The sequence below is a fragment of the Trachemys scripta genome, chromosome 2 (genome assembly GCF_013100865.1).
Source record: "Trachemys scripta elegans isolate TJP31775 chromosome 2, CAS_Tse_1.0, whole genome shotgun sequence".
Lineage (NCBI taxonomy): Eukaryota > Metazoa > Chordata > Testudines > Emydidae > Trachemys > Trachemys scripta.
The window spans coordinates 13,389,753-13,411,712 of record NC_048299.1 but is presented as its reverse complement, the minus strand read 5'-3'; the positions used below and the strand labels follow the sequence as shown (position 1 = coordinate 13,411,712).

General features: G+C 43.6%; 1 protein-coding gene across 8 annotated transcripts in view; it reads right to left on the bottom strand.

Moving 5' to 3' along the window:
- The window catches only part of LOC117872006 (sodium channel protein type 5 subunit alpha-like), a 336,265-nt gene that overhangs the window by 310,102 nt on the left and 4,203 nt on the right, over positions 1–21,960 (bottom strand). The window contains exon 1 of one of the 8 annotated variants that reach the window (XM_034759937.1): positions 20,104–20,232. The exons of the other annotated variants lie outside the window; for them this stretch is intronic. The gene's annotated coding sequence lies outside the window, so the exon portion shown is untranslated. Of the gene's footprint in view, positions 1–20,103; positions 20,233–21,960 lie in introns of those variants that run through there. 8 annotated transcript variants of the gene reach the window in all.

Below are 21,960 nucleotides of genomic sequence, written 5' to 3'. Positions count from 1 at the left end.
TGACTCTGGGAAGTAAAATGTGCCACATCAAATCAACTGAGCTACCCAGTCCTGTTCTAATATTAAAGGTTTGATGTAAACCAACAAGTGATCAGAGAAAAAGGACTGCTCTATTTCTAGATTTACTATGTCATGCACATAATGCTCATAAACGTGTCTGATATCATATACCATACTGCAAATGCTGAACACAACAGGGTATACTGAGGACTACATGATGGCCCCTGCCCTAAATTTCCTTTTTTGCTAGTTTACAGTAAGACACTTGGAAGGGAAGAATCAGTTTTTCTTTGCAGGTGTCAAAATCATGGCCACAATCTAGCCCCTTCCTCCCAGGAACTCTACAATGGAAGAACCCTCAGCTTCCTAATATGGAGGAAAGTCCTTACACAACTCTTAAGCAGTCCCTTTCAGTTACCCACAAGCAGAGCAACTGAATCCAACCTATCTAATTTGGGAGTATGGATCAGCTTTGTGCAAAGACTTTGAATAGAGTAACAAAGAAGTGAGAGGGTCTCAGAGGATCATGTCCACTTAGTAAACAAACAAAAAAAAGACACCCCTGGGGTCAGATTTCAATTTTCCGTGAGCACCACGTAGTACAGTACAACTTCAAAGATAGCTTCTGCATTTGTGCACACTTTTGATTTTATTTTAGGTCCCCAGCAATGTAAGGCACATTGCACACCTGAATCTAGAATCAGGATTTTTATATTATTACAAATACTAGTTTTTGTATGATTTCCCACAACACATTGTTGAAAACAAATTTGAGAGAAAGAGAAACTCTTACTAAGCCAAAACAAAATACCTGACAAATGCACATGCTTTCTTTTCTAACTATGGTATGTGTGCGCAAATGAAAAGCATGCCCTCTTTGCTTTTCATTTGCCCACATGACAAGTTCAACATGTTCCAACGTTTGCATAAAAAAATTAGCTCAGCTGCTAGGCATCAGATCATGAGAAGTGGCTGATGTATCTGTAATACTGGCAGACCGCCTGACTACCAGCTGTGGTCAGAATTCTGTCCCTGCCAAGTACAGAGTTCTGCCAGTGTATTCAATGCTACTAACTGTGCAGGATTCTTTGGCTGCACCTGTGTAACTCCCACTGAAGTCAAGGAGATGCACATTCATCCAAGGATGGCACCTTTAAATAGATCGGCATAATGGGATGTTGGGTCTACATCCTCATGTGCAGCACTGAAACGGAGTCCTGGAGCTCAGTGGAAGGACTCAACTGAGGCTTCCACATCGAAGACAAGTTGTTCAAAGAACTTTAAGCTGGCTTCCAACCAGACTTACAGGAATGTTTGATGGTTCCTGTAGGAGGCATGTCAGGCATTCCCATCACCATGGGACAGCTTTGGGTGCCATTTCCACACAAGTGCTACACTAAGGCTTGCTGTGTTTTTCTCCCAGGCATAGGATGTAGCAATCATGCCCACCTGTTCAGGTCAACTTTCAGCTGACCTGACAAACTTTGGCTCCAGCTCTGGAAACAGCATTAACCTCTGTGTCAATGACCTCTTCAGAGCAATGGACAGAGGCCAGAAATGCATACTGATATTACAAGAATTGTTAGTGGCTTTGAAAATCACCTACTATGAAGTACTATTGAACTACAAGACCTGGTAGGGGCAGTGTCTCAGTTTACTGCTATCAAAAACATCACAGACTCAATTTTACAAAACTGCCCTTTCCCCTTGAAGGTTCTCAGATTTATGTTCTACAGGGTGCAAGCCTGTTACCATCCCTTATCAATCAATCTTTATGTGAAAACATTAAGGACCACATGGGCTCCAAAGTCATACAGGCTGAGATACAGGCTACAATGGCTTTAATAAATATGCACACAGCTCTGGTTCTCCTTATCAACTGACCCTAATTGAACTGCTTCCCCGATCTCTAAGGTGACCAGATGTCCCGATTTTAAAGGGACAGTCCTGATTTTTGGGTCTTTTTCTTATACAGGCTCTTTTTACCCCCCACCCCCTGTCCTGATTTTTCACACTTGCTGTCTGGTCACCCTACTGATCTCTCAGTGCTTGCCACAGAGACAGACCTGGATGAAATCAAACTGGATAAGGCTCAATCTAGATAAGACAGGGTTGATGTTGGCCAGAAGGGGAAACACTGAAGAACTGGCAAAGGCAAAAACTTGAACAAGTTGAAGGCATCTGCCTCCTATACCCTCATAGCCTTAAAGTTGTTTGCAATCTGAGGGCTATACCCGAGTGCTCAGATAGCAGCATTAGCCAGGAATATCTTTACAACCATTCCTATAAACTGAAAGCCTCGCCTTAGTCATCCAGACAACCATCACTTCAAGGCTGAATTGTTGCAACATAATCTACCTGGGACCACACAAGCTTCAGCCAATGCAATGTGAGACTGCCTACCTTCTGCACAGCACACACCAACAAGATCTGCACTCCTGAGTGAAAATGAAGGTGCAGGCCATTAGATATAAAGACCTAAAATGGTCTTGGCCTCAACTGTTTTAGAGCCTGCCTCACCTCTGATGTCTTAGCCCAACAACTGTGCTTGGGAATAATGATTCTCATATGGTGGAAGCTAAGGAAGCAGGGCAGGGGTCTTTAGAGACTGCGGGAATTCAATCCTACTGGAAATACATCTGACCTCCTCTCTGCCGCGTTCAGGGCAAGACACAAAGCGCCTCTCTCTTCATTCATGAATGGCAAGGTCTAGAATCATCCTGACATTTAATCTTCCAGCTGCCATCTGGGATCACGGGTCAGCTGCTATGCTGTGTGCTCCCTCGTCATGTGATGAAGATTGTTAAAATAGAGCAATCACAAAGTAAGCAGTGATAGCATGGTGATGGGGCACCTTATAAATACTCCTAATAAAATAAAATAGTAAATAATAATAATTAGCAATAGCTCTGCTTAGCACCTGGTCTTGAACAACACTTAAAGGAGAAGAGAGACAAAGGGGGCTTTTGAGGTTGTTTAACAACATCACTGGTTTTCTCCACTTGCTAAACCAATAGCATATTTGCATGGAGGCACAGATTGTAATCGGTGCCCAGGTGACATGAGCTTTCTATGCTCATTGTTTTATTGTTAATGCAACAAATAGCCTTAGGTGTACAGTATCTGTGGTGACAAGCTGTTGAAGTTGTTTTTGTTATTAGCTGGTACAATCAGTCTTTTGGATGAACTAGCAACACACTTTCCTTTTGGTTTACATTTTAAAAACAACTTTCTCTTTTTGGTAAGCTCCATAATACAGTCATTCATTTTTCATCAGCTTTGAACATACCTGTTTCACTGTCTTTACTACTTTACGGAAATTCAGGGTTGGGACCACTGATGTCACAAAAAACACAAGCTTAAATTCTTTGCTATTCCTAGCTTTTCTTCCATTATTTAAGAGTGAAAATCCTCCCTGTGCAGAGCAAGGGGTAGGCTTATGCCCCCAATTAAGCCCTATTTTGAGGGCTCAAATGGCACATAGACCTTGGGTGAAATCATGACCCCACTGAAGTCAATGGGAGTTTTGCAATTGATTCCAACAGGACCAGGATTTTACCCCTTGTGCTGGCCCTCTGCACAGGGGTAAATTTCACTTCTTAAGGAGAAAGAACAAGAACAAGTGACCATCTTCCAATGCTGTTTTGCAGAATAGGGTGTTTCGGAATTGATAGACGTAACTGGCATTGGGGTGAATTTTCAAAAGGGTCTGTAGCAAGCTCCAATTCTGCACACGCAACGTTGCCCATACACAAGAACCTGCATTTTCAAGGTTTGAGCATCTGCCTGGATACTTTCCATAGTCCTTGCCCTACGTACACTTTGCACTGAGTTCTGGCCTCCACTGTGCGCTCGCTCTGTAGGCAGAGAGGGACCACTAAGCCAGTGCAATTCCCTACCGGGGAATCTCTCTGATGTAAGGGGGATGCCCTAATGGCCTAGAACGCCCTACGCGATCCCTCTCACGCTCCCTGGTATATGGGCCAGCTGAGGAAGAGGCACACCTAGAGTACAGTGCTGAGGGGGTCTGCTGTAGCAAGGAGCGAGGGGCTAGTAGGAGGGTCTGGAAAAAGCCATGGGGAGGGAGAGTCTGGAAGGTTGCTGGGGAGAAGAGGAGCCAGGAACAACTTTAGGAGTACGCTTTGGAGGGTAGACTAGTGGTTCAGACACTAACCTGGGACTCATGAAACCCAGGGTCAAATTCCCTGTTGTGCCACCAGTTTCCCCTGTGACCGTGGGAAGTCACTTAGTCTCTGTTCCTTATCTGTCAAATGGGGACAACAGTATTTCCCTACTGCACTGTGGTGTTGAGAGGCTGAAGCAAACACTTAGGAATAGCTCAGTGGTTTGAGTATTGGCCTGCTAAACCCAGGGTTGTGAGCTCAATCCTTGAGGGGCCACTTAGGGATCTAGGGCAAAATCAGTACTTGATCCTGCTTGTGAAGGCAGTGGGCTGGACTCGATGACCTTTCAGGGTCCTTTCCAGCTCTATGAGATAGGTATATCTCCATATATAAGCAGATTGAAGCTTTGTACAAATAATTTGAAAATTTGTGCTGTTGAAAACATAGAATGAACTAAATTATAAATGCTGAGTTTTAAAAGGCCACTACTGGTAGAGCATCTCCTCTGAAGTTTACAAAACTGCTCCAGGCAATAACAGACTATTGAAAATAAAGACTCTGATCGTTTTGTAACTTTACTCACATGAATTGTCCAACTGACTTCAGTGAGACTATTTGTGTTAAAGTTAAGCATGTGCATAAGTATTTACAGCATGAGAGGATGACGTATTTTTATTCAATTAATTTCTCTTAGTGGCAGAAAACCTTAGTCCCTTCAAAAACTAAACTGTTAACAATGAAAAGTAAATAAAAAAAATCATGATTTATATTTAAAAATTACAAATCTATTTGTCAATTTCATGATTTGTATCCACCCTAGGATAAATGTATTGAAGATTGTGAGGTGCTCAGGCACTACAGTGAGGGGTGATAGAGGAGTCTGGAGCCTGTGGAAGTTACGGGAATAGAGAATATGAGACAGCCACCCTCATTTTTCCCCTCCAGTCCCTACCCCCATTATCGAGCCCCTTTCAGCAAAACCCCCTCACCACTGCCTACCCTCCCTCTCCCACTGCTCCCTTCACTTTCCTACCAACTGCCACCACTACCACCTCCTCTTCCCTGGAGGCTCCATGCTGGGCAGGCACCAGTTCGGGGGTGGGACGGGCAGAGAGGGGATGCAGAGGGTGTCTGGCTGCCAAACCCTGTATTGCAGCAGCCAGCTGCCTGCAACACTGCGAATCCAGGCAGACCAGCGACCGCGACAGCAATGGGGCAGGGAGAAGCTCATCTTATCTTGTACTAAGGCAGACCCTGACTCCCTGGACACTTTAACCAGAGAGCCTCCCTGTATCCCAGACAAAAGTTGTGGGTAGCACAGCAGAATCTCCAGGGGGTGGCTCCAACTCCCAGGAACAGCAGCAACTGCAAATGTAGGTCAGGGAGAGGCCACTCTCGGTCTTCACAACCCCTGGATACCAGTGATAGCAGCAAACAGCTCTCTACAACAGTAATTGGGCGTTATTTTCTGACCAGCAGCCATTTTTGCTCCAAGCACCTCCCCCTCCTGGCCCTCTTCCTCAGTCTCCCTACTGCTAGCCTCATTCTCCCAGCCCTCCTCTCACCAGCTCCTGCTCCTTTCCCCCACTCCCTTGTTCTTATTTACTCACCACGCCCCATTCCTGCAACTCTCCCTGCCCCATTAGTAAGGAAGGATTGTCCAGTGGTTAGGGCACTAGCCTAAGACTTGGGAGAACTAGCTTTATGTCTCTGCTCTGCTACAGACTTACTGTGTGATGCTGGGCAAGTCACTTAGCCTCCCTGTGCCTTGAGTTCTCCATCTGTAAAAACGGGGATAGTAGCTCTTCATTTCCTCCCAGGCGGTGAGGTGCTCAGATACTATGGTAATGGGAGCCACTTAAGTACACATGATAATTGACAGAACAAATGAAATTATTACAAAAATAAATGTTAAAAGTTCCAAGGGGGGATGGGACTAACAACCCGCATGCCTGCTATTGCTCTGATCTCTTCATCCATCTCTTCCCACCCTTGACATTTTTTAAAATTGAGATAGTGAGCTCCTTGGGGCAGGGACTGTCTCTTCCTAGGTGTTTGTACAGTGCCCAGCACAAAGGGCCCTTGACCCTGAGTGGAACCCTTGGGTGCTACTGTAATTTAGGTTAATGGTGCCTAAGGGGGTACAGGAGTCCCCTAAATCTATGCATATATAAATAGTTACTAGATAATGTGCTAGTAGATGGAACCCAATGTGTAGCAGGAGGTGTATATAGTTCCTGGGTTTTGTAGGACCTGTGTAGAAACTTCTTATGCCCTGCAAATGGCCTTTGCCGGCAGCTCTTTCCTTGCACTCTTACAAACAAAAAAAAAAAAAAAAAAGCTGGTTAATTTTTAAGATACAGTACATGTAAGCTCTTTGGGGCAGAGACCTGCTTTTTGTTGTACTTGTACAGAGCCTAGCACAATGAGGTCCATGACGGGGGTACCAAAATACAAACAACAAAAATATTAAACGGATCCAGACCTTTTGCACACATTGAAGCTCCGTGGGGAGTCCTTGACCCTTGTACACAAGGTTTTTCTGGTATATGAAGCAAAGCTGGGGAGGAACAGAGTCCGTGAATTTGTGGCTCTGTTAATCCAGCCGCATTCCCCTCTGTATGTCAATGGGCACAGCCCCTGCAGGGGTTGCTGCCGCCAAAAGCCCACAGTAGCAGCCACAAAGAGTTCATGCTGCCGGTGTGGCACAGATTCCTACCCCTCACACAGGGCCTGATCAAAACCTCATGGAAGTCACCGGAAGACCACTGTGTACAGGAACAAGGCTGTGGACCTGAGGATCAGGGACACAGTTCTGACCTGAGATAGGGGAATTCAATGCTGTTGAACTGAATAAGAACTACACCCCCAAGTGTGAATGTAGAATTTGGGCAAAAACACAGGCATAATTGCAGTTTTCAAAACTAAGAAACTTTCTTTGGCTAAAGTCAGTCAAAAAAAGCATCCACCGCCAACCAAAACCATTGGTCTCTTAATTATTTGTATTGCGATAGCACCTCGGAGACCCAGTCATGGACCAGAACCCCATTGCACAAGGTTCAAATACAGAACAAGAAGATGGTTCTTGCCCACAACACCTTACAATCCAAGTGGGTCTGGGTCAGGAAAGAACTCTGTCCAGCAGGGGGGCCAGTACATACAAGGTGCTGCTCTCAACTCCCTGCAGGCCTGTCACTGCAGTAGTTGGGTGGTCTCAGCTACTGCTGTAACCCACACACCTTCTGGGCATGGTGTTCTGTCCCATCTAGTGGCACTAAGACCACTTAGAGAGAGAGATTAATGAACCTGCTCTACAGCCAGTTGCTCTCATGCAGTAGAGGCTTATGCACTAAGCTCCAGAGATCCCAGGTTTGGTCCTGATGACTGGGGTGTGTCAGTGTTACACTGGGACCTGGCTCCCTGCTCATCTCGCTGCCCCCTGTATAAAGGAAGCAAATGGGGGCAGCGCATTGGACCCACTCCCTCTTAAATGTTGCCCCATGACAGCCAGATTTTGCCAGGCCCATACACAGGTGTACAATAAGTGGCTAGCAGGAAGGGGTGGGTGGGAGCTGTCTCACCACACTTGGTGGCACCAAGGGGGCTTATTTGGCTGAGGGCTTCTGATGAGGCACAACTGTACCCTTAAGCTCCTCTCCCAGAAACTCTCCAAGAGCTATTGCCTCAACCCCCAAGCTCCACACCAGCCATTGGTGCAGTGGGAGGAATAAGCTCTGCCATAACGAGGTACAGCAGCAACTGTGCTCCCTCCAGGGCCGGCTCCAGGCACCAGCTCAGCAAGCAGGTGCTTAGGGCAGCCAAGGGGAAGGGGCGGCACGTCCGGCTCTTCGGCGGTGGGTCCCTCTTGAAGGGAAGGACCTGCCGCCAAATTGCCGCTGAAGAAGAAAGCGGCGCGGCTGAGCTGCTGCCGAAGTGCCGGTGATCGTGGCTTTTTTTTTTTTTTTTCACCGCTTGGGGTGGCAAAAACCCTGGAGCCGGCCCTGGCTCCCTCACACACCAGCAAGCTCACCAAGGAAAATGCAAGGCAGCTCTGCATTCACCCCCACGCTGGGGTAACCCTCATGCTTAGAGACAACAGAGAATTGGAAGTAAATGAAAAGTCCATAGTTGGACGTTTGCAATGCCTCACAGAGTGTGTGTGTGTGTGTGTGTGTGTGTGTGTCTTTGTTACATAATGAGAGCAAGACTGTCATCAAATTAAAAATAAACAGATGTGACAATGAAATAATAAATATTATAGAAAATAGAGGGTGTCAAAGAGCTTCAACCAGCCCAAAAAAGTAAACAGCGCAAATCTCTCCAGTTCCTTTCCCTTCCAGAGCTAACCTAGACTGACTGCCATCAGGCTGAGGCTGCATTACAGACAGAGAGGCACGGCCCTAAGATACCATCTAACTGGCACAGTGCTTCCCACAGGGTGGGAAATACTTATTCTGTAAACATATTGTCCTCCATTTTGAATTTTCTTTGCCAAATGCGCATATGGTGCAGTAAAATCTCCAGAAACATTACAAGCTTAAACAGAGGAAGAAGAGAGGGCACTACGAGCTCGGGGCTGATGGAGGGAGAGAGATGGCAAGTTCCAGGATAGGATGGGCAGCATAAAGGTACTTGCCCAACCTCAAACTTTCAGGGAATTTCCCCAGCCCTAAGGACTGCCTTCTAGGTGCTACAGTTACAACAGTGACTCTGACTACAAACAGAGATGGGTCAAAACTGGAATTTTGAACCCACACCTCTTCCAGACATGAGGGTACAGTTCTGAACCCCAACGTCCATTCCTGCCCTTCATGGTTTTGGTTCCAGACCAGAGCCAAAACAGAAAGGAATTGTGATGCAACAGAGAGTTGAATCCAAGTTAGTGGGTATTTTGCAAGATCAGATCTCATGAGAGTTCCTCCATTTTGTATTTATTTTAAATTGTCATCACTGTAAAGCTGACCAGAGAATTATGCAGGATTCTTTTTCTGAACAGTCACTGGATCACCCTGCATTTTCTGATTCAAGAAACCACCATTCCCAGGCAGCATACCTCACAGGACAGTATTTTTACAGGAATTTCACTGACATTGCACATTCTCATAAGTATTTACTGAACACATGAACTTTTTCTGACTTTTAAGTGTCTAAAATGCTGTACAAAGCCAAAACCAACAGATATCAGAGCCTGCTATTAATGTGGCCATTTACTTTTGAGCTTTATAAAGCTCCAGAACATTCCAGAAAGCACTGGTTCTGTTTTTCAACTGGACATGACAACTTAAAATCAATTAGACATTGATCTTGATTATATATTTTTTATTTTTAGCATGCTGTTTACTAACCACAGCAAAGAACACTGATCGATATAGTCAGCTTACTTTTTAGAAAAGCTATTGACTATATTATAACACGTGTTATAATGCTTCGCACTAGTAAAGAAAATTATGTAAATAATGTCACTTATTGACATACAGTGTGGCATACTATGATGACAGGTGCAGTAGGAAACGCTAAGATCGATAGAAAGCAGAACAAATCATGCCATTGCTATAAAAATGTCTGTCTTAATAATCAGTGACTTTCCCATTTACCATTACAGAAGTACACTGCAAAGAAATACTGCACTGGGAAAAATGTAAAAGCATGAATATGAAATCCAATCTAACTTACCCAGAAGTTGCCATTTTAAAGGAAAACTTGAAGTACAATATGGAATATTATGGACCCAAAGCTTTGAGGTGATGAGGGCCCAATCCTGTTTTGTATTGCATGCTCCTTCAAGATAAGTGTTTTCAGCTTCCCTTGATTAAAACCAGTAGGAGTTGATGGTGCTCACTTCACAGGATCACTCCGGGTGAAATCCTGGCCTTATTGGAGTCAATGGTAAAATTCCCTTTGACTTCATGAGAGGCAGGACTCCCCCCACCACACATTGCAGGATTGAATCCTGATTCTCTTCAACTCCAACTGAAGTGAATGGCAACTGAAAGCTCTCAGCTCTTCACAGGACTGCGTCTTAATTTGGTGTACTATAAAAGCATCAAATGGATCCAATGACATGTACCAACAGTGTTCAGAGTACTGTACATTTTTCTTCCAGTACAAACACAGAATCATAGAATCATAGCTTGGTATCGTCCGCAAACTTTATAAGTGTACTCTCTATGCCATTATCTAAATCATTGATGAAGATATTAAAAAGAACTGGACCCAGAACCAATTCCTGTGGGACCCCACTCATTATGCCCTTCCAGCATGACTGTGAACCACTGATAAATACTCTCTGGGAAAAAATTTCCAACCAGTTATGCACCCACTTTATAGTAGCTCCATCTAGGTTGTATTTCCCTAGTTTGTTTATGAGAAGGTCATGAGAGACAGTATCAAAAGCCTTACTAAAGTCAAGATATACCTCATCTACCACTTCCCCCCAGTCACAAGGCTTGTGACTCTGTCAAAAAAAAAAAGCTATTAAGTTGGTTTGACACAATTTGTTCTTGACAAATCCATGCTGACTGTTACTTATCACCTTATTATCTTCTAAGTGTCTGCAAATTGATTGCTTAATTATTTGCTCCATTATCTTTCCAGGTACTGAAGTTAAGCTAATTGGTCGGTAATTCCCCAAGATGTCCTTATTTCCCTTTTAATAGATTGGCATTATATTTGCCATGTTCCAGTCCTCTGGAATCTCTCCCGTCTTCCATGACTTTTCAAAGATAATCGCTAATGGCTCAGCTATCTCTTCATTCAGCACCTTGAGCATTCTAGGACCTTTTCCTTTCTGGGCCCTCCTCCCACCCAAACATACTATAAAAACTCCACAGCCTCCCTGTGCTACAATAACTGGTTTTCTGCATATAAAAGCCAGGACTGGAGTTAGGGGTATTAAGCAGGGCAGTTGCCTGTGGCCTCATGCCACAGGGCCCCCCCATGAGGCTACATTGCTCAGGCTTCGGCTTCAGTCCCAGGTGGCAGGGCTCAGGGCCTAGGCTTCAACCCCATGCAGCAGGGCTTTGGCTTTCTGCCCTGGGCCCCGACAAGTCTAATGCTGGCCCTGCTTGGCAGCCCCCCTGAAACCTGCTCACCGCCCCCCAGGGGGCCTCAGACCCCTGGTTGAGGACCACTGTTGTAGGTTTTATTTCATCAACATGTAACTAACTGGGTTAGAGCTTCAGTTGCTGTCAATAAGTGTAGCTCTACTGATGTCCATGGAGCTATGCTGAATGATAACAGTCAAGGATCTGGGCCACTGCCATCAATGGGAGATAATGCCGCTAGAGAACACCCCCCCCACCCCCTTATAGCTTACTTCATGGAGCCTGGTTACTAGCAATTATCCCCAGCTAACAGCCAGAAATCCCTTTTATAGTTTTTCCCTTTGGTTCTCCATTTCCAGCAGGGTGATATTTACTGCCTCTCCTTAGAAATTAACAGAAGTGTTTCAGATAAAATAAGCAAATTCCTGAACCTTTTCCAAAACTCAAACTAATCTGGAACTAAACTTCTAAGTGCAAACAGGACCAGCTCTAGGCACCAGCAAACAAAGCATATGCTTGGGGCGGCATTCCGGGTTATTGATTTTTTTGTTTTTTGGGGGGGGTTTTTGCTTCGGCAGTTGCGCTCTTGGACGTTCTGTGTGGGTGTGTGTACGCTTGGGGTGGCAAAAAAACCTGGAGCCGGCCCTGGGTGCAAAGGTATTCTAGGAACATCCTTCTTTGTTGCTCTTTATCTAATTACATAGCCAGAGTCACCCCAAAGCACTGAGTCTGATATGCCTCACCCTGGTGTAACTCCACTCTATTTTAGGTGTTTTGTACTGCCACCTATTACCATAAACTGACTTCAATTGAGTTATGCTGATTTACACAGGTGCAAGTGATATCAAAATCAGGCTCTTTGGGTGGGATTCACGAGGGAGACTTAGGTGCTTTGCTACCTATGGGAATTCACAACCTTGAATTAGGCACCCAAACTTCCTATACAAAGTATGGGAAGAGTTAAGCACCTGAGAATGGGATTCACAAAAGTCAGCCTTCAGAGCTATTACAGCTCGCCAATAGTAAGTTTTAGGGAGAAGGGTGAAGCCAAGGGGACTTAGGTACTTATTTCTAGAATGGAGGGAGGTGCTTTGCTCCACTTGAGATTCACAGTTGTGAACCTGCTCCTGGAGTTAGGTGCGTAAGCCAGGTTAGTGCTTTATTGCAAAAAAACTGAAGAGGAGAATCCCCTCTCATAATCTTTAGTCCAATGGTTAGAGCACTCACCCAGGCTGTGGGAGGCAGCCAAATCCCCTGCCTGATGTATAGCAAGGACTTGAGCCTCCCACCTCTAAGGTGAGGGTGGTAACGTTGGGCTATGGGATAATGTCAATCTCTCCTGCTGAAGCTGCTCCACTGTATCTAGCTAATTAAATACTGGAGCAAGAGAACTGGAAGCTGGGTTGCCCACCTCTCAGGTGAGTGCACTAACCACTAGGCTATGGAGACATTATCACTCTTTTTCTGGCACAAGGAATATTTACATATTTATATACAGTAAAATGGCTTCAGCAGGGGTCACTGAAAAAGGCCTGCTCCAGAATACTCCATAACCCAATGGTTAGGTTACACTCCCTGGGAGGTGGGGGACTTAAGCTCAAATCCCTATTCCATATCAGGCAGAGGTGGGTACCACATCCTGGATAAAGGCTCTAATCACTGGGCTAGAAGGCACCCCCAGCTGTGAATCAGGGACCTCTTGGCGCCAGCTGGCAGAGGGCACAGGGGTGCATATGGTTACAGGGATCCATGCATACTAGTTCACCAAAGAGCCTCATGTAAGATCCCTACAGTTACTTGGTGCTCATAATCACTGGGAAATGTATGTACCGATAATGTGTAAGGAGTTATGTATATACAGTGAAAATTATGTTCTTAAGGTCTGTGACTTGGGGCTGGTCACATCAAAGTTGAGAAACAGGTTTCTTTCATGCAAGAGGAGTTTATTTATCTGTCTGGCTACATGTAATTGAGTATTGTATACTTCACAATGAACATCTATTTATAGTCTGAACAAAATGCTTATCAAGCGACTGCAAAGTCTCCAGGGGAGATTCTAGATAAGAAAACACAAGCAGCAGGGGTTGTCCTGTTTGCAAGTGAAGACAATGGATTTCTGGACTGTAACTGTACGGACAAAGGCATGCTCTGCATCTTCCACTGTGGAGGCAAGAGGGCAGCATGACTTGTCTCATGAACAGAAGATCACAACAAGCCTGGCTGTAGTAAGCCGGAAGGATTTGGGGTGAGCTTTTGCTCTAGTTATCTTTAGGCTCTAGAAAGCATGGGATGGTTCTATTTTATATGTAACCCTTTGTTTCCAATATTTCTGCTTGCTGTCACTTGAATCTCTGTTCTTTGTTACATAGATTTGTTTATAGAGAAAGCAAGTATAAGTTTAAGTGCTGTGTGTTAAGCGGAGCTGTGTTCTGCAGTGGAACTGGCAAGCTGTGGGGTCCTGTTTCTTTGGGAGTAGAGGATCTGAGAATTCTGAGAGTGTCCATTGGATCAAGAGCTCGACACTGCAGCCAGATGCTCGGATGTTGGTGTATGCCTATCGCTAGCCTGGAGAGGGACAGCAGAGCCTGTATAGACTGAGAGAGCAGTGCTTGTGCTGCCTTTAGCTGGGAGAGTTGGGGAGCAGGCCCCTGGCCGGCACACACAAGGCTTTCTCATGCTAAGGGCAGGAGGTAGTGAGGTGCCTCACAATCTGGGTCCCCCAGAAAATGTCACACCATCTTCTGTGCAAGTTAAGGCATGTTATGAGCATGTCTGCCAGATGACGCCCTGAAGACAAGATAATTGAGGGAAAGGCTGACTTGTGAATGCTACAGGGGCTTAGGTGTGAGCTAGGTGATGAGTGGTGTCAGGATTGAGGTGGTATTGTGCATGGCCAGATGCTGAAATGTAGGCATCTCGTGGGTGTAACAGTGGAAACTTAGGTGCCTAGAGGGTTACATGGCAGCTGAGCAGGGGATTTGTGAATGCCAGTGTACCTAAATGTTGGATTTAGGTGCCTAAAGTGGGAGTTAATCCCACCCTGGTGTCTGGTATGGCTTGGTAACACTTCTGCCCTTTACTTTCTTATTTTTCCATTCTTCCTGGTTTTATGCAGGACCAGAAGTACCAAAATATACTGAGATGAGAAAAGCTGCCCTGGCTAGAATCAGGGAGTAATGCAACTCTTCTAATACCTGAACTCATGCAATTTCTAACATGATTTCTAGGCCAAGAAGGCAGCTAAACTTCAGATGCTTATTTGAATGGACCCACCAAATTTTCTGAGGTTCATTGATTGCTACACTCCCCACCGCAATCAGAGCTGCCTTTAAGCATCATTTGAGAAGGAAAACTTGCTGAGGCCCTGAAACTAAAGCCAGTGTCACTCCATGACTATCCCACAAGGGGTGACTTGTAAAAGTAACATGGTTGACCCCATCCCCGACTTATAAAATGAACCGATCAGCCGTGTAGCTCACATGGCTGGTCTAAGGCCTATAATGAAAGTCCCGGTGCTCATGTAACAGAGTGATTCTGTTACCTACTTCACACAACTGGTTTGGAACTGAACTGAAGATGAACAGCTCTCAAATTCAGCTTTGCATATCAAACGAGGACATGAGGGACAGTGCAGAGAGGGAGAAAAAAATATTTCAAAAGTCAACAAATGAAGAGGCGTATTGATGCCACCATTTAACATTGAACTACGTGGGAACAAAGGACTTAATGAATCTAAGTGATAGTGCATTAAGGGGTAATGCTCCCCCCATGCCACTTTGGCTACTACAGAAGAAGGAACATGTGGTGGGACTGCTGTGGAGAGGCCAGGCAGGGGTACTGGACTATATGTACCATGGAGCCATTCTCTACGAGTGCAAAAGAAGCAAGCACATGGTGGATCTGCAATCTGTGCAGATACATGTAGTGGGGGTGCAGCGGCCCCCGGCCCGCAGTAGCAGTTGCAGAGTTTGGCATTGGCTTGGGCAAAGGGGGTCTCTGTCTACATATATGTGGCTGAGAGCAGAGTCTGCTTCCTTGGGCTGTGCACTCAGTTCTAGAATTTCACACCCCATGTGATGACTAATTTAAAAAGTCATTATCAGTCACGGTAAAGGAGGGGGTGAGGGAATGAAATGAAGCTTTACAATAGGAATGCAGCTAAAGGGATACAGTATATCATCATCTCACTAAAGGGGGACTCACCCATTGAAATGGAAATATCCTCCGAAAATGTTCCTGGGGGAACTGTCAGAGTCAATAGGCCTAACACTGAACCAAGCCTAAAGATAACATTTTAAAATATTTCTTCCTGATCCTGATAAACAATCAGCCCTTCAGAATCACAGCTGCAACCGAGATAAAGCTTCTTAGCTCAGCAACTCACAACAAACAAAGGGCACTGGGCTGCTTTTTTTAAATATTATCAGCACATGTGCACACCACTCCATTCCTCTGCCCTGGCCAGCCTCTCTCTTGTGCCTGGTCCACAGAGACTGTGTCTAGTACAGCCCCCAGCTACAGAGCCTTGGTTGTTTAGCTCAGGCTTTCAGCTCTGAAGGCCCCCAGTTCAGTCTGGCTGTCAATCAAGATGATGGCCATCGCACATAGACACTCCTCCCCCCTGCTGATAGGATGCTCTTAACTTTAAAAGTTCATTGCATCCATTTCATGCAGCCTGGCAGCCTGAAAGTTCACAGGGTCAGAATTGCTTCTCACCAGGAATAAACTGTGAAATGTGTATGAAAATAAGGTTTTAAATTACAAGTGAGATTTCTGATCTGACTACTGCAAGGGATAGACTAGATTTATATAGTGACAGAAAATAAGGACCAGAGTCAGAGCTGAGGAGGAGGGGCCCAAAGCCACCTAGCTGTTCACTCAATCCTGAGGCTGCCCTGGCACCAGGCCAGTCTGCAGAATAGGCTGTGCTAATCTATGCCAGGTGCCACAGCTCCCAGAAATCTTTCTGGCAGCTGCAAAATACCAGGGTCCAGGGATCCCCCAAACACACTCCATTTTTCCTTGGTTATTCCACTTACACTGGTGGGCAGGAGAAGGGGTGGTGCAGAAGCAGTTGTGTGGTTCTATCTTCCCCCACCCCCAAGGACCCCTTACACATGGGCAATCTTCACGGAGCTGGATTCTCAAGGTTTAAGGCAACTTTGTGCCGTGGGGCAGGGCAACCCACAGTAGGGCCTGACCCTATATATACAGTCTCTAACACTGGAATTCCAAACTATAGATGTCAATTTCCAGCAACATGGGGGATGTGCCGCTGTATCAGTCATAGCTAAACTCTGTATTGTCAGATCCATTACCCAGTTTATTTCTACCTGTTTTCTTATATTATTAATTAATATTTGAAGCACACAATTTTAAACACACAATACATAAATATAGTCACTTAGTAACAAACCATATATCCAAACACAGACAGTTTCTGATGCATTCAATGCAGGATCAAAGTAGGGAATGGCAAACGGTGTTTTAAGCCACACTTGTAGCCCCCAAATTCTGGGACTGGTGATCAGCTGGGGATAGGTATGGGGGGGGGGGAGAACTGTGTAAGCCAGGGACATGCAGCAGGTGGGACATATTGGGTGATGACCAACCACTGGCAGGGGAGAGAGAGAGAGAGAGAGAGAGAGAAAACACACATTGCCCCACCACCACCACCAGTAGCAACCACACACAGAGTCCCCAGAGAAAGTTCCAGGCTATCCTGGGCCTCTTTTGCTTTTCCCATACCTCTCCACTTTGCATTAGGGTTCCTTCAGGAAGGGAATCTATGGTGCAACAGCTCCCAGCGCAGTCCAAACATTTGGCTCCAAGAGAAATGCGGCAGAGCCACATAAAGCCCACAGCTTCCCTCTGCTCCCCATGGACCCTTTAAGATTCATGGGTGGGTCTGGTGGGGGAAGACACTTGCTTTGTTCTTCAGGAGGCCAATCCCCACCTCAAGCAAGAGTACAAAGCGGGTACCTCATGGAGTTTTCTGTCCCTAGGAAGATGTTACTGGACAGCAGCACCTTCTGAAACTGCTTTTATTCAGTCCTCACACAGGCAAACACAACCTGAATTCAATAGTTTTGTTTGAATAAAAACTCAGAATTTGGCTCACTACTATCGGACTATCAGACTATAAATTCTTTGGGGCAGGGCCTGTCTTTTTGTCTGTGTTTGTACAGCGCCTAGCACTGTGGAGTCCTGGTTCATGTCTGGGGCTCCTAGGCACTGATGCAATGCAAATGTTAATAAAATACTACTAATAATAAATTAATAAAGTAAAGCTCTGGTCCAAAGCCCAGTGAAGTTAATGGGAGTACTTTCATTGACTAAAAAGGGCTTTAGATCAGACTCATAGACTCTAAGGTCAGAAGGGACCATTATGATCATCTGGTCTGACCCCCTGCATGCTGCAGGCCACAAAACCGTCCCTACCCCTACCAAGTCCTTATGATTTAACTTTTAAAAAGTGTTTTAAAATGCAGTTAACCTTTGAAAGCAACACACTTAACACCTAGGATTTTATCTCCATCCATTTTAAACCATGTGATTAGCTCTATCTAGTCTATACGTGCCATTACCTGCTGGTATTATTACTGTATGCTGGTTAAGCATTCATTGGCTAGGCAATAGGGCTATAAAAAAATTACATTGCAGTATTTGACTGATGAGTGATTAAGTACATAGCAAAGTACAACTACCATGCTTTAATATTACCAGTTTATTTCCTTATTTAACTAACAGTAAATGACCCAATCAACAACACTTGACATAATTTATCTAAAAATACCCAAACAAAAACCTCTGAAAATTTCAGGGGGGGGGGGGGAATGAGGTTTCAGAAATGGAGAGCCTGATCCACTGAAGTCAATAAGAATCTTTCTATTGACTCCACTTGGCTTCGGGTCAGGCACTTACAATAGTTTTGGAACCCTTTATTATGAAGCTACTGAATGTGTTTTAAATGCCATGACCTGCTGGTGTTAACTGTTCATGGTGATTTTAGTTTATACATACAGCCTCGCTCAGGGGCTGAGTCTGATCTCACTTACTCCACTCTTACACCACCAGGTTTTTACAGTCAGCTCCACTGACTGCAGGAGAAGTGCTGCAGATTTGCCATGGTGTGAGGCACCAGAGACACACCTAAAAGCCTTGGTTTCACTTTTTGAAGGTCACTTTAGCTCACTAATAAAATAAAACCACAACTGATTTCTTCAACAAGATCTTTCAAACTTTTCAGACAAAATCTCACATTCAGCCGCTCACGCTATCTTCAGCGGGACCGCAGAATTATTTCCTTGCCACTCCCCAGGTTACTTCAAAGGAGGCAGCATAGTAAAGCACAGTGCATGTTGCTGGAATCTGAGGAGAAATCATTGGAAGTAATCCAGTAAATCAGAGCATTCCAGGAAGATTTTGGCTCTGTTTAGGACAGAGCAAACGGGTCAAGCGCTATTAACTTAGCATCCTTTGGGACGACAACGAGATATTAAATGTATTGTGAAAGGTGAATGCTTCTTTCAGTCAATGGAACAATACTTGTGTACTGATTAGGGCATTTAATAGTGCACCAAATGAATAGTGGAAGGGAAATAAACATTGCATTTACCAGTTCCACTTATGGTTACATTTTCATAACCATGTTTTACAATCCACCAAAAGAGGCAAAGAGATCTTTGGTACTCCAGTATGTAACAATAGTTAGCAGTATTCATTCCCAATTACTTGTTTGGATGCCATTCGGTTGTTTAAACGGTCTCTTTGTGCTTTAAAGCTTATATGTACTGCATATAAAATTAAATTAATTAAACATACCTTCTTCTAAGTACGGGAAGGAAAGGAACAAAACTCCATAGACTCCACCATGAATCTCTCTATACACATCTAATTTTCCTGTGTAGCACTTAGGTTCTGACCCAAAGCCCACTGACATAAATAGTAGTCTTTCCACTTTCTACAATGTGCTTTGGGTCAGGCCCTCATATTGTAGAGTCATTGGCTCTAGAGAAAAACCTAAAATATTTATGTGTATTATAGTAGTGCCTAAAGAAGGGGTGTGGAAAAGAAAGAGATTTTCTAGTTCTCTCTTCCTTTCTCTCAGTTTGCTGTGGTGATTTCTTTTTTAAATTAAGATGAGTGGTTTCATAACATCATTTACTCTTCTCTCTTTAACAGGCTGTCTGTTGAGAAAGTTTGAAAAACATCTAAACCCATTAAAAATCAGGAAAGCTGTTCATGTACAATATATAATTACATGTTATATTTTAATCTCAGTACATTATCTTTCAAATTATATCTTGCTTCACCAGAAGGAAAAAACATTATTTTCTAAAATTAACCTCTCAAAGGTCTTCTAGATAATTTTTGTGGAAGCGTTTTAAATACACAGCTCTTTCTTGGAAACTTTTACAGAATAATTAAGGATTTGAGACAGGGAATATGATTGGATATATGTTGACACTACTACACAGACTGTCACCTAGACCCAAAACTCTTACCCCTTTAGGGTAAATTCTATTTTCAGTTACACTAATGTAAATCTAGTTGAGTTTCACTGAAGTCAAAGGAGTTAGTCTGTATTTACACCAGTGGAACAAGGAGCAGAATTTGACCATCAGTTTTGGGAATTTAGGAACAAAAACTGCATAAGAACTTAAAGATTTGGCTTGTGAAGAACAGCCTTCATCACTGGTAACTGTACGGTATATTACAACATTGAAAGGGGTTATTTTCCCATCAATACACATGCATGCAGTAACTCCCATATTCATATGAATGAGAATTACATGTATGCATCAATTGGAGATTAGACCTTTCAAAGTGAAATACTGTTGAAGAGAAAGAAAAAAATCCTTAAGATACTTGTAGTTTTTTCCATATCCTTGTATTAGCAAAATATTACATGCACCAATTGTAGCAGATCTTACCAACAACCTTACAAGCCCATCCAGCAGCATCAGAGTAGTGCATTGCTCTACCATGTTTCAAACTCCAAATCAGCTCTTCACTCTGGGGCTGAAAATGTAGCAGAAGCTGTATGCTTAGCCACTGGGAGGCAGAGAGAGCCTCTGCGTCATTCTGTAGCAATCTCTATACTAATATGGGGAGTACTTGCATCCAGCTATCCTCTGCTGGAAGGGCAAGACAATCCCTGTAACATGAGAACCATAGCAGGGATGGGAACTGGAGTGAAGACACAAATGTGGTGAGCTTTGGGTCTGTAACAGGGACCAGGAGAACTCCATATTTGGTGTGTGGGAGGACACTGTTATTTTAAACGCACAAAGTATTTTAAAACTTATACAGACTACACTACATCTTTTACGAAGTCCTCATAAACACTCTCGCTGCCAATATCAGTGAAAGTAATGTACTTTTGGTACATAAAGTTGCCTTACCCTAAGCACCTAGCTCCATTAAAACCAGCATAATTATCCTGTTATAATAAGGCAGGTATTTTAAAGAGGCTGTAGTGTGATTTTTTAATTGTACATTATGTAACCACCTCTAAAGTATCAGACCTTAGAGTACTCTAAACGGCCAACTCCTCACCACATTCTGATATTTAAATGATGTGTTCTAAAGCTGATTTCTAGTAAAACTGGAATAAATTATTTTTCCTTAATAACTGTTACCACAACTCCACCAAGTGAACGAGATTTGCAAGGCTTGATTTCAACATGGGAAGTATTAATTTAACATTTCTGATCCTACCACTTTTTCAACTAATAATCTATAGAACACTGATGAAATTTAAATCTTTACCATACATTTGCATACATAAACTTTAAACTTGTTTACATGCTAAGTACTCACAAAGATTGTTTTAAACAGGTTCATATTTTATAGGAATGTATTACTTGTTGTGAGGGAAATTACAGCACAGGGCCTATTCTGAGAATTTAAGTGGTGCAAAAGACTTGTGCTGACCCTCTGGGAAAAGGTGAATTTCATCCGGTGAAAGTTGCAGAAATCATCTTTTTCTAATGTATGTTATTATGCTGGTTACATAGAACCAATTCAGGATCTGATCCTGCAATCCCTGAGTCAAGTGGGGTTTGACAAATGGAATGTTTGTAGGACTAGACTCCAAGACTGTGTTATAAACAAGAGTAAAGAAATTTTGCATATTTAGGCACCAGGACTCAAAAAAATGGACCTTTGTCTGGATAACAAGAATAGTCAGTTATAATATAAGGAATAAAAAAAAACAAGAGTTTTGAAGGGTTATTATAAACTCTCTCTCTCTAACAAATGGGTTTAGAAAGAAACTTCCTCCAGGGGTAAATTATTCTATAACTGCCTACTGCAGGGGCATTTTAAACCTTCCTCTGAAAATATCTGAAAGTAGCAGGGACAGCATGCTGAACTAGATGGGCCATTGGTCCTATCCAGTCTGGTAATTCCAAGAATCTTTTGAAGTACTAAGCACTTCTGAACATCAGACACTCCATAGGTACCTAAAATTAGATTAGGTGTCTAACTTTAAGCACCCAAGTTTGAACATTTATTACTATTTTTAAAATGTTCCATATTAATGTGGCATCAAATTACAAAGTTAGTTAACGCACATTCTGTAGATAAGTTTCAAATTATAACCTGGATTTAGAGTATTATTAGAACTCTATGTTTCTGGAAATTTTGGGGAGACTTGTGTAACATGATGGTAGCATTGTGTACCGCTGCTATAGCTAAGGGAGTGTTAGTATTAACAATGTAAACTCCTTTGGAGAAGCTTATGAGTGAACTGGAAATGTTCAGTTTGATCTGAACATTTATATAAA